The following is a 12,415-nucleotide window of genomic DNA, read 5'->3' on the forward strand; positions in this document are numbered from 1 at the left end:
TACAAAAACATGAGGAAGAGAGGAGCATATGTAGGAGGGAATGACAAGGAAGAGGGAAGAGGAGCTGAATAGAAAAGAAAGTTAGAATATAAAATAGAATGACAATGAATAATAGCGAAAGAAAAGTGATGGAAAGACCGATGAATAGAATGTAGAAATGTGATAGACGAGAAGGAAAAAGCTAGAGTGGTGGTCAGGACGAGACTAATATCATAGAAGTAAAGTTAGCTGAAAAGAAAAGGAACTGGATGGAAAAAGTTATGAGAGAGAGAGAGAGAGAGAGAGAGAGAGAGAGAGAGAGAGAGAGAGAGAGAGAGAGAGAGAGAGAGAGAGAGAGAGAGAGAGAGAGAGAGAGAGAGAGAGAGAGAGAGAGAGAGAGAGAGAGAGAGAGAGAGAGAGAGAGAGAGAGAGAGAGAGAGAGAGAGAGAGAGAGAGAGAGAGAGAGAGAGAGAGAGAGAGAGAGAGAGAGAATGGGGAGACATGGGAGCGAGGAGAGGGAAAAAAATGGAAAAAAAACTGTACCTTACGGGATGTAATAAAAAAACTTAGTAACTCTTTAATGTAGTGAAAATTAAGTTATCTCAAGTGTAGTATATTTCGCATACGAGGAACCGAAAATACAAGGAAAATGAAACGAGGCAGGGAAGAAAAGTTGTAAGGATGGAGGAAAAAAATAGGAAGCAATATAGTAAGTAAATTTATCTTGTTCACGGTAAAGGAGGAAGACCGCGGACCAAGATCATAACGGAAATACAATAAAAATAAAATAATCGTGCCCGTAAAAAGACTTGTCCTGGCGAGAGAAGATGTCATAGATGTGTTTTATATATATCAACACAAGTCACGTTCTCCCTTCCATGTGACTAGATTAAACTGCGAGATGCTCCTCAGGTTTCATCCGGATGTGATATTCTGTCAATACCTTTGCGCCGACCAGATGAAGAGGACAGAAATAGGCGTAGAAACGTAAGTAAGGAAAATAAGAACGAAAGGCCTATTCCTAATCCGGTTCAAGACATTATTATATCGAAAGGAATGAGGTATGTGTATATGTGCGTGTGCGTGTGCGTGTGTGTGTGTGTGTGTGTGTAGAAAAGAATAATACGGATGAAGATGCAAGAAAAGATGAAGGGGAAAGAGGAAGACCGGAGAATGGAGGAGGAGGAAGAGGAGGAAGAGGAATAAGAGGATAGTGCGTGGGAGGCAAAAGGCGTTGACTAGGCTCAGGCAAAAAGGATGAGAAGTATAATGATAATAATGAGGGGAAGGAGGAGGAGGAAGAGGAGGAGGACGAGGAGGGGGAGGAGATACAGGAGGAAGAAATGAGGAGGTGGGAGGAGGAGAAGACAGCGAAAAATGAAAATGAAAAGGAGGAAAAGGAGGTAGGTGGAGAACAAGAAGAAAGAGGAGGTGGATGATATATCAGAAGAAGAAAAGAGGAGGTGATGGCGGAGGAGGAGAAGAAAGCAAAAGAAAAGAAAGAGGAGGAGGAAGAAGACGCAGACAAGGACAACGAGGAAGAGGAGGAAGACGTTGATGGTGATGAGGAATACCTCGCACCCAATCCTCTCTTCAAACGAGTGTCGCGAAATGCAAAAGAAAAATCTGCCTCTACGCCTCGCAGTTTTAGCATCTCGGGAGGAGCGTACAAGCAGCCAGCCAGCCAGCCAGCCAGCCAGCGCCAGCCAGCCGTGCAGTGCCGAGAGGAAGGAAGGCAGGGAGGGCGAGTGAACCGACGCGTGACGCCGCCCGAGTCTTGCAGCTTAAAATCTTCCTTCCTTCTGGCACTCAAAGCAACGGATATGAGTCTCCCGGGAAGCCGTCACCTGCAGCAGCAAGCGTCTCCCACCTGTGCTCACCTGTCTTTATTTAGAGCCGCGTAGGACGAGAACTTTGATGCTGAGTTTGACTTTGTGAGAAATGGTAGAAATAAAAAGGAGTGAAAATAAAGAAATAGGAAAATGAATTGGATGATGGGGAATGTAAGAGCAATGTCGTTACTATTATTACTGTATCATTACTATTTGATGTTGAGTTTGTTAGTCCGTGAGAAATGTTAGAAAGGAAAGGTGAGTGAGAATAATTGGAGTATGGAAAAGAATTGGATTGTGGAGAGTAGGAGCATTACTTTTCTTCTTATTCTTAATTCTTATTACTAGTATTACATAATTTGAGACGTTAAACAAAGGAAGATAAGGAACTAAGAGAAAGGTGAGTGAAAATAACATGATATAAAAAAAAAAGAGTTGGATGTTCAGATGAAGGAGCATTGATATTTTTATTTTTATGACTTTTATTATGAACTTGGAGATAAAAAAAAAAGGACGATAAGGAAAGGAGAGATATTCGAAAGGACACACACACACACACACACACACACACACACACACACACACACACACACACACACACACACACACACACACACACACACACACTTACACAGACACACACACACCACAATCACCACTAGCCGAAAACATTAACTAGATTAGATTATTATTAGATTTCCATTATTTTTACTATTACTTACGAGGAGGATACGGAAAATAATTCACAAACCACCACCATCACAACCACCACCCAACACCCAACACACACACACACACACACACACACACACACACACACACACACTAAGGTAGGGTCACACCGGACACTAACAAGACAAATACCTGGACGGCCGCCTCTCGACCCTACCTGGCCTAATCACGGCTCCCTTACCTGGCCACCTTACCTTTCCTAATCACGGTTACCTTACCTGAGACGCCTGACCAATCCCCCCAAACCTTCTCTAACTCTATAGAAGACCCGGATACCCTTTGTCTCGATGCTAATAGAACCGAGGAGGAGGAAGAGGAAGAAGAGGAAGAGCAGGAGGAGAGCAAAGGAGAGGAAATAGATGATTGGAAAAGAAAGGGAAACAGAGGAGAGGAGAGAAGGAGAAGAGGAGAGGAGAGAAGGAGAAGAGGAGAGGAAGAGGAGAGGTAGAGGAGAGGAAGAGGAGAGGTAGAGGAGAGGAAGATAAGAGAGGACAGGAGAGTAGATTAGAGTAGAGGAGATAGGAGATGACCAGAAAAAAAAGGAAAGGAAAGGATAGGCGAGGCGAGGCGAGGAGAGAGAAAGAAAAATAAATATGGAGGAGTGGATAGGAAAGGAGGAAAGAGGAGAAAAGAGGTGAAGGGAGGTGATGATAAAAGAAAACGGGGTGTGAGAAAGAGCAAAAAAGGAGGCATGATGGAGAGAGATGGATGAGTGAGAATATATGAAACTGCAAGTAGGAAAAAAAGAAAGAGGAAAGGAGAAGAGAGAGGAGACTGTGAGGAACATAATGAAAAGAAAACAAAATTATAACACACACACACACACACACACACACACACACACACACACACACACACACACACACACGAGCCGCCAGACAGGTTATCTGAAGGGGTTGCTAGATAGTCTAATAATCGAGAATGGGGACTGGGTATTTGCATGGCTAAACACTGCTTGCTCGGCCCCTCCGGCGTTGCTGAATAGGACGCCGCTTGTTATTGGCTGTTAGAGGAGGTAGGAAGCAAGCAAGCAGGCAGACAAGGAAGGAAGGAGGCACGAAATGAAGGAAGGCAGACAAGGAAGTAAGGAGGCACAGAATGAAGGAAGGAAATAAGGGAGGAAGGAGGGATAAGGTAGGAAGGAAGGAACCAAGGAAGGAAATCAAGGTAAGGAAAGCAATCAAGCAGGGATAGAAGGAAATAGAATTGAATGAATTGAAAGGAAGAAAAGAAAGGGAAAATAAAAGAATTGTGAACATAGGGAAGAATATATGCAAGGAAGGAGAAGACAAGGAATGAAGAAGACAATTGAGGAAGCAACTCATTTCTCAACAATACAAAATTTTCACGAAATAAAAGAGCGAAACCGACATGATGAGGTACCATGACACCAAACCACTTCAACTTTTATTGCAATATGCTGAAACAAAACCTAAACCATGTGCTAACAATACATAATACACATCACGTACGAAACTGAAGTATGGCATCACTATAAAAAAAAATCAGCCAGCGCCAGTATCGAGCTTGAGCCAACCACCACCAGCACACTTCAAGGTAACAACCAAAACCGACGATATGATACTGCACATAGAATAAAGGTCACCACAACGCACCATACAAAACACGTACCGCAAATTGACCTCTCTTTCGGCCACCTCTTTTGATTCTTCTTTTTTAGGAGCAGAGAGTAGCGGGCTTTTTTTATTATTGTTTCCTTTCTTCGTGCCCTTGAGCTGTCTCCTTTGTTGTAAAATAAAAAAATAAAAAAAATTATGCCGATACGAAGAGAAGCAGCCGTACCATAACTTGCAACTCGCCGCCACAAAGCACACACAGACATCACGTAACCACCACCACCACCAGCACCGTCAGGAAGGCACGCAGCACGGGGCCTGGCGGTAGAGAAAGGCCTCAGCACAATACTCGGTGATGCTCCTCTGGCTGAGCGTGCGGCCACAAGGAAAAAATTAATGGTAGGTATCAGCTTAACGAACACAGACAGACCCAGAAAAGATCCGTCCCCGCACCCCCCCCACCCCCACCCCCGGTCCTTCACAAACACACATACCATTCAGTACCTCACTCACACACTTTTTCCCTCCCCCCAAACACAAACAGTCACACACACAGTCACAGTCCTCCCCCCTTCCAAACAGACATACCTTTCCCGGTCTCGCACCTTTCCCGCACCCCAAAACACACTTATTCCCCCTCCCCCCCATTCCAAGCACACACACATACATACATAAATACCTAACAAACACACAAAAGAAGAGGCGTGCAATGTTTTCCCGCACGTCACGCTGATGCAGGTAATGACGACGATGATGATGGTGTTGATGACAATGGCGACGCATCAACAATACCGATCAGTTACACATGCAGCCAATTACCGGGTCATCAGCAGCAGCGTGTGGCCTTGACGCGCTGCTAATTTGAAAGCATCGACAAGTTAAAAACATTAAATATATCGGCGCTCAGGGAGACATACTTTGCTTCTGTTTCTGACGTCTTTATGAATTTTGAATACTCGGAGGTGGTGGTGGTGGTTGATGGTGGTAACGATAACATAGCATTGATAAAGAGGTAGGAGGAGGGAATATTTACCGGTGGGATTTTTCACTCATCCATTGGTCTGTCTCCTTTACCGGAACGATTAAATTACAGCTGCCGGCTACAAGAACGATATCAGTGCAAGGGCAGTTGTGTTTTGCAGGTAACAGAACACGAACACAATGTACCATAACCCACGCCAGTGGTTTTGCCTCTCGAGAGTAACTCTTAACAATCTGCAAGCATCGAATTTCATACACCACTAAAGCTACTGAATACAATAAATTCTCTATTTATCAATTTAGAGAAACGATTGCTGTTTGGTATGAATAACACTTTTTATTTGGGTTGATTCCGAGAAAGGTCCTCAGCGAGTTATCATTGTTAACGTGATTAGGTGAATAAAATAGATGAAAAAGGTAATTCGACTTTCATCTCTCATATGCCAATTTGGACAATAATGTAAACTGTCAATGAAAGTAAAAGCAATTAGCGTGAAATGTGCCAAATTATCATTCTCATTCCCTGCTAAAATATTAAAATTCTCTGCAAACAATCTTTTGAATCTATGACCTAAGAAATAAGTAGATGATCACATGACAATAAACTGGCTACTTTCCACATCATTACTGGAACAGGAGGAACCTTCGCTGCTCTGAGGTCATCACACTAAGATCCCTGACCAATAGCTTCCCCTCAAACATCCCTAACCTCCTATCCTATCTAACCTGCAGTTTCCCAACCCAAGTTTCAGATCAGCAAGGAAGCCACAAGTACTTATTCCTGGGCCTTGCATGTTCCAGCCGAGCGTGAGTCTGGTCGGGCTGATGCAACTATTCAGGTTCCCCGACTCTTTTGTACTCGGTTGAATTATCACTTTGCTAACTTTAACTTCTTTTTTCTCTTCCCCTTTGGATCAGGTTTGTTTTCCCTCCTTTCCGCCATAAACCTTTGTAGTCTGACAGATAGGAATGAGAAGTTAAATAGCCTGTCTTTGTCTCCCTGACTTTTTTTTTATATGCTAGCCTGTAGCGCCAGTAGGCTTTCTTTAGGAGCCTGGTGGTCAGCCCAAGCCCAGGCGAGTGTTTATAGTGGCGCTAAGTATTCTTGGCTCATCCTGCCCGGAGCTCATTCTTGATTCACTTGGACGGTTCTTCAAGAGTCCGGGTTGACAGGTGGTCTTCAGGACATGTGGGTAGTCTTAGATCCACTCGGCGGTGACTGAAAAATCCCAGGTGGTAGCGGCGGATTCGAACCCGCGTCGTCAAGAACGCGGTGAATGAGGGTTCCGTACGCTAACCACTCAGCCACCGCCACCCCATCCGTCTCTGTCTATCCCTCTCTCTCTCAGCATAGGCCAAGCAGAACTAGATTAATAAAACTACTCCAACGTCACTATAAAAATCCACCTGCGCCACTCACAGGCTCCCTCCGACCACCAACGCACTGCAATATCAAGAAAAGATAGCTAGTCATTACCATAGACACGAACATAAAGAAAAAATAATATTAACAGTGCGAAGGTGAGTTTTTTGTTCCATTACCCCGAAGCAACACATTTCCCATTGAGAGAATCACGCGTTTGCAGCATCTTTTCACGGATTAGGAAACATTTTCAGGTGCGGCGAGGTGATTCCAGGCCTCTAAGGGAGTGTAAAGGAGACTTAAGAGCATTGAATCGCTCGCCTTCATCCCTCCCTGCACGACCCTTTCCCGCGTCTCAACACCTCACACCCCAACCTCTTTCCTTTTTTCTTTCATTCCTTCTTGCAATGCTTCCTTCTTTTCCTCCATCCCTCCTTTCTTCCTTCCTCTTTTTCTCTCTTCCTTCCTTTCTTCATTTCTTTCCTTCTTTTCTTCCGTCCATCCATCCATCATTCTTTCATTCATTCCTTTTTTCCCTTGCACTCGACACGTTCGTAGTAAATATTTTCCTTCGTAAAAGTATCGAAAAAGAAGTAACAAAAAGGGTACCACGTATAATCGAATCGAGTCCTTTCGTATTTAAATTGTTTGCCAGTTCCAATGCATCCTTCAAATTAATCCTTATGTCCGAAAAATAATAATAATGTAAAATCGAGCTAAGGCTGAGATGCTAACAATTGTAGAGGTGAATGGTTACTGATCTTTATATTCTTATTCTGCCCAATTTTTCAGAGACGTTTTCATAATGTAAGTACTAACAGGAGAATTGCGTTGATATTATTAAACATTACGTATATTATTTGGTGTCCACATGTGTACGACAAAGGAGACCAAAAAAATAGTTGACGGAATAAAAGTTTGGATGTGGTAAATATAAATAAACTGAAATTCCCGACTGCTCTTTTAAGTTGTGTGAAATAAAATTGTGTAGAATATATACAACAAGGCTACAAACGAAAGACTATTAGAACAAGTGAATATTTTAAAGAAAATTGCGTGGCACTCGAAAGGTTGAATAACCATAAAATATTACTTACGTGTGTGCTTGGAGCTCGTGTGTGCGTGTGTGTGTGTGTGTGTGTGTGTGTGTGTGTGTGTGTGTGTGTGTGTGTGTGTGTATTGCCTCCTGTCACCCCGGTATATTCACTAACACCTTCCTGGAAATACTCAAGCATCTTATCGTGCATGCCGCTTCCAACACTAACAGGGAGGAGACACAAGGCACAACACATGCACCTCATCATTAATTTCCGCAGTCCATAGAGAGAATAAACTCAACTCATTCGAACCCGCGTCGTCCAAAACGCGGTGAATGAGGGTTCCGTACGCTAACCACTCAGCCACCGCCTCCCCATCCGTCTCTGTTTATCTCTGTCTCTCAGCATAGGCCAATAATAATAATAATAATAATAGATTAATAAAACTACTCCAACGTCACTATAAAAATCCACCTGCGCCACTCACAGGCTCCCTCCGACCACCAACGCACTGCAATATCAAGAAAAGATAGCCAGTCATTACCAAAGACACGAACATAAAAAAAAAAAAATATTAACAGTACGAAGGTGAGTTGTGATTCCGGAGCTTCATGCAATGTTCCTACCGTTTTCCAACTAATTACTGGTGGAAAAGATACGTTTACTTGCACGTGTAAAATAAAACCATTCATGCATAGTTGCAGACTAAAGCATTTGCCTCCTTTCCTTTGGACTCGTTGCGTTTGAGGCGTTAGGAGAAGCGAGGCACAGAGGTGGTTAGGAAGAAAGGCGACTCAATGTTCTTACGTCCCCTTTCAGCGAGGCAAGATACACGAGCTAGGAGAGTGAGGAGGGGAGAAGGGAGACTCGAGGATGAACTGGTTTGGCAGGAGAGGAGACTTGCCGGATGAAGCGGGGCTATGGGCCATATTATTAAACATTTCGTCAGTCAAGCACATGCATTTGACAGGGCTTTCGTAGGAGTTGGGGTCCTTTCCAGGGTTATTTTCTTGACTCTGGTGGGCGTTTGATAAGGCTTCTGTACCACGAACTCTAAAAACATCATGAGAACGCATTTTACGTCTTTTTCAGCATTTAGAAGTAATTATTGTGAGTGTCGGTAGCGTGTAAGAAACCCGACCTGTGTGTAGTATATCGCTTTCAGTAAATTAAATCTATACTTGGCTCGCACCTTTCCATGACCCTTTTGTTTAGGAGGCTTAGTCTTCCCCAAAATGAACCCTCTGGTCCATGAAGGAAGAAAACTCGAGACCCGCGACCAAACAGTATATTCGTTTTGCTGCGACGCTCCGCCAAGGTTGATTAAATTGCTTTGCCGTGTCCAGCGCAGGAACAATTTGCGAGGAGCGTTAAGCAGAATAGAATATACTTAAAACGGGAGTGATCCTTCGAGCGCGAGCCTCTCCTCTCCCAGCGACGCGACGGGTGAATCATACAAATCCGTTTTAGGGCTACATACGGAACAATGAACAGTTTTAATTAAGAAGCTATGAAACGGTTAATTCCCTCCGACGCGTCGAGGGAGGAAAAGGATGAAGTGTATATGGTAGTTTCAATGAGCCTATTTAGTTGAATTAAGTTTATTGCATTAAAATACGTGACAGGGGCCCTAACGACGATGATGACCATGATAATGAATTAATGGAATTCTTAAATACAGTGTTGCAATGAGTAAGTTTTCTTTATAATGGACGATATTCTGCAGCAATATGCAATGACGGCCCTAATGATGATGTTAACAATGACGGTGCCTCTAACGGTGAAGACAATGAAGTAGGTTATGCTATTTTAACATTCTCTCTCTCTCTCTCTCTCTCTCTATATATATATATATATATATATATATATATATCAAAGAAAGCAAGACTGAAACATTTACACGCTCTGCTCTTTTCGCTTTGCAATTTCAAGGTAAAAACAAACTGCTCCATCATTGTAAAAGCAGCGAGCACTAACACTTCATTTTGGACCTATGTGCTGCGGGCATTAACATTTAAGCGGAGTTTTATTTATTCAGAAATTCTAATGAGACTGCAAGAGGTATAGACATTTTTCACGAATAAATGAAAGTGGCCTGTGAATCCATTACACCAGGGGACCTTTTAAAGCGGATACGTCTTCGCACACAAAGTACGAGGAGTACAGAACTGCACTTTTTCTATTGCTTTCGTTTATAGTCTTTCTAAAATATATAAATTACGCGTAGCTCAAACTTTAAGCACAAGAACATGTAGCATCACCATCATGAGCTGCTTTGCGAGGAAGAAATAAGCACCTAGGAGCATTACAGTTACAAAGGCTGCCTGGCCACTCGCTACACTGCACGCTTTCGTTTGAATATAAAAGTAATAATATGTTCCCCGCAGCAAACAAGGTTGGGAGTGTCGTTATCACTGCAAATACCAGCACTTAAAGGTATGTAAACACACACACACACACACACACACACACACACACACACACTAAGAACGCTATCAAAACTGCAATGAGTCTGGGGATAAATAAGTAAGCATCCACAGAACATAATCACCGGCAAAGATTAGTTTCGTCACTGAATTGCTCCGCGCTTCCCGAGAACATTAATTAGAGTTGTGTTGGCTTGTGAGGCAGGAAGGGAGGACGTGAGGCGCAGGACGGGGAAGAGGAGCGAAGGAACATGATGATGGGAAGCAAACGAAGGGGAAGGGACAAGGGAGGAAGGGAAAGAAAATTACGAAAACAAGGAGGGCGAGAGGAAATATTGCAGGACGAAGGGAAGGAAAGCAAACTAGGGGAAAGGGGTAGAGAATGAAGGGAAAATGACGATATAGAAAGTAAGGGGAGGACGAGGAAGGGACAGAGAAGGAAAAAGAAGAAAACGATAACAAGGATGGCGGGGGGAAATATAGGAGGATGAAGGGACGGAAGAGGTAAGCGATGGTGAGGCAAACGAAGGAAGAGAGGCAGAGAAGGAAGGGAAACAATACTATAGGAAGGGAGGAAGAAGACCGAGAAGGAAACAAAGGAGGTGAGAGGAAACACTGGAGGATGAGGGGAAAGGAAGAGACAAAGGAAGGGAAGCAAAGAAAGGAAATGGGGAAGAAAAGAAAGGCAAGGACAATGACGATACAGGATGCAAAGGGAGGAAGAGGAAGCATTGGGAGACGAAGGGAACACTTATAGGAAAAGTTAATAGTAAGCAAGGGAGGAAGAAAGGGAAGGAAACGAAGGGAAAGGGGTAGAGAAGGGAAGCAAAATGACGATACAGGAAGGAAAGGGAGGAAAAAGGAAGTATTGGAAGACGAAGGGAAAGCGAGTAGGGAAAATAATGAGGGAGGAGGACGAAGGTACGTGAAGGGTTGTGATAGCAGGCAAATTTAAATAAGGGAGGTGAAGGGATGCGGAGGGAGGACACGGGGCGGAAACTCAAATAAACGGAAGTGAAGAGAGACAAGGGGAGCAAAGCGAAGATAAGGAATACTGATAGAAAATAATACTTGACTTACGCTGTTTGGACCGAGTTAACGTGAAGAGGGGCCGCTCAGGAACCTTTAGTGAACTTTTCTGGGGCTTGAAACACTACACATTTAACCTTATCTCCTCCCCTTCCGTCCCTTCCTTCCTCCTCCCTCTCCTTTCCGTAGGTTTTTTCTTTGTCAGCTTCCCTTCGTCCAAATATAACGCAAGCACAACATTCAACTTGAGCATCAATATTACTTTATGAAGCACGACACTAGTGGTCTCTCTGCAGATAGATAAGCATCATGAGTACGGTCTCAGAGCTGTATAATGGACTTCAATTCTCTTTACCTCGTGTCCCGGCCCCCTTTTACCCGCTCAAGTGACGGGTATACAGGTCCTATTGAACGACCGCTCCTCTTATGCTGACATTAGTGGTATTCTGAAACTAGGCATCGCGTGTCAGTAGCGGGCCAAGAGGCTAACAACGAAACTACACATTGATCTTTACCTTGTTGTGACTCGTTCCCCTGTACCTCGATCAAGTGACAGCAACACAGGGCCTATTGCACGACCGCTCTCCTTATACTGGCACAAAAAGAGATGATGAATGTGATGCTGACTCCCAAGCCTCCCTGCAGTGGAATAGAGTTAGCGGAGTTATGGCACTGACGCAGTTTCCGAGGAGGTACGGATGCCAGATTTGCCGCCTTCATAACTTTTGGAATTGGGAAACAAAACAGCATTCAATAAATTAATAACTGGCTTTACATACCTTACAGAAACTTATGGAGCACTTCCCCGTCAGGTCTGAAATGCTGCTGGCCTGGTTGGGGTCACGGTGTTTTTAAAGCATTCAGGGTAAAACAACTTCGCCCTTTCAAGTACTGACGCCGCCTGCCTCCCCCGCCGCCACACCTCACGGCTTTCCTCTCCTCATCAACGTCCTCAGTCACTGGCTGTTTTCTTATCCTGTTTGCACTCGCCCAGATTTTTCTTCTGTGTCCGCTACTGGAGGAAAAGGATGACGAAGAGGGACAAAATGAAGAGCCGGCGCGGGAAGGTGAGGAGCGGAAGGCAGCCGGCTAGTGAGTAGCTGCTGTGGACTCTGTAAAATGTTCGTGCGAGAGTTCGAACATTCGGATCATGTGTTAAACCTGCCTTGTTCGTGGCGTCGTCTTTTAACCCGAAAATAAAGCTTAATGTTCTGCTAACAAGGATATAGATAGAAGGACAGATGTACAGATGCATATACTTATGTAAGGAAATTAAAGCAGAAGGACGAGAGGACAATAAAATGTTCAGCCGAGGAAAATGTGCTTCAAATTTAAACATTGGGCACTGAAAATTCTCTCGTCTGCGTGTGAGACAGATAGAAGAGTGTTTCGAGGTACATGTGATGTCTTGTATAGTAATTAAAGGACGAGGGTAGAGCACTGCGCCTGTTTACTGATC

At 43.8% G+C, this 12,415-nt stretch overlaps 1 long non-coding RNA gene across 3 annotated transcripts in view; it reads right to left on the reverse strand.

The window, feature by feature from the left end:
- LOC126980996 (uncharacterized) overlaps positions 1-12,062 on the reverse strand; it is a 56,471-nt gene extending 44,409 nt beyond the window's left edge. For all 3 annotated transcript variants that reach the window (XR_007733698.1, XR_007733700.1, XR_007733699.1), the window contains exon 1: positions 11,736-12,062. This is a non-coding gene — a long non-coding RNA (uncharacterized LOC126980996). The remainder of the gene's footprint in view (positions 1-11,735) is intronic.
- Between the last annotated feature and the right edge of the window lie 353 nt (positions 12,063-12,415).

This window comes from Eriocheir sinensis, chromosome 46, assembly GCF_024679095.1.
Source record: "Eriocheir sinensis breed Jianghai 21 chromosome 46, ASM2467909v1, whole genome shotgun sequence".
Classification (NCBI taxonomy): Eukaryota; Metazoa; Arthropoda; class Malacostraca; order Decapoda; family Varunidae; genus Eriocheir; species Eriocheir sinensis.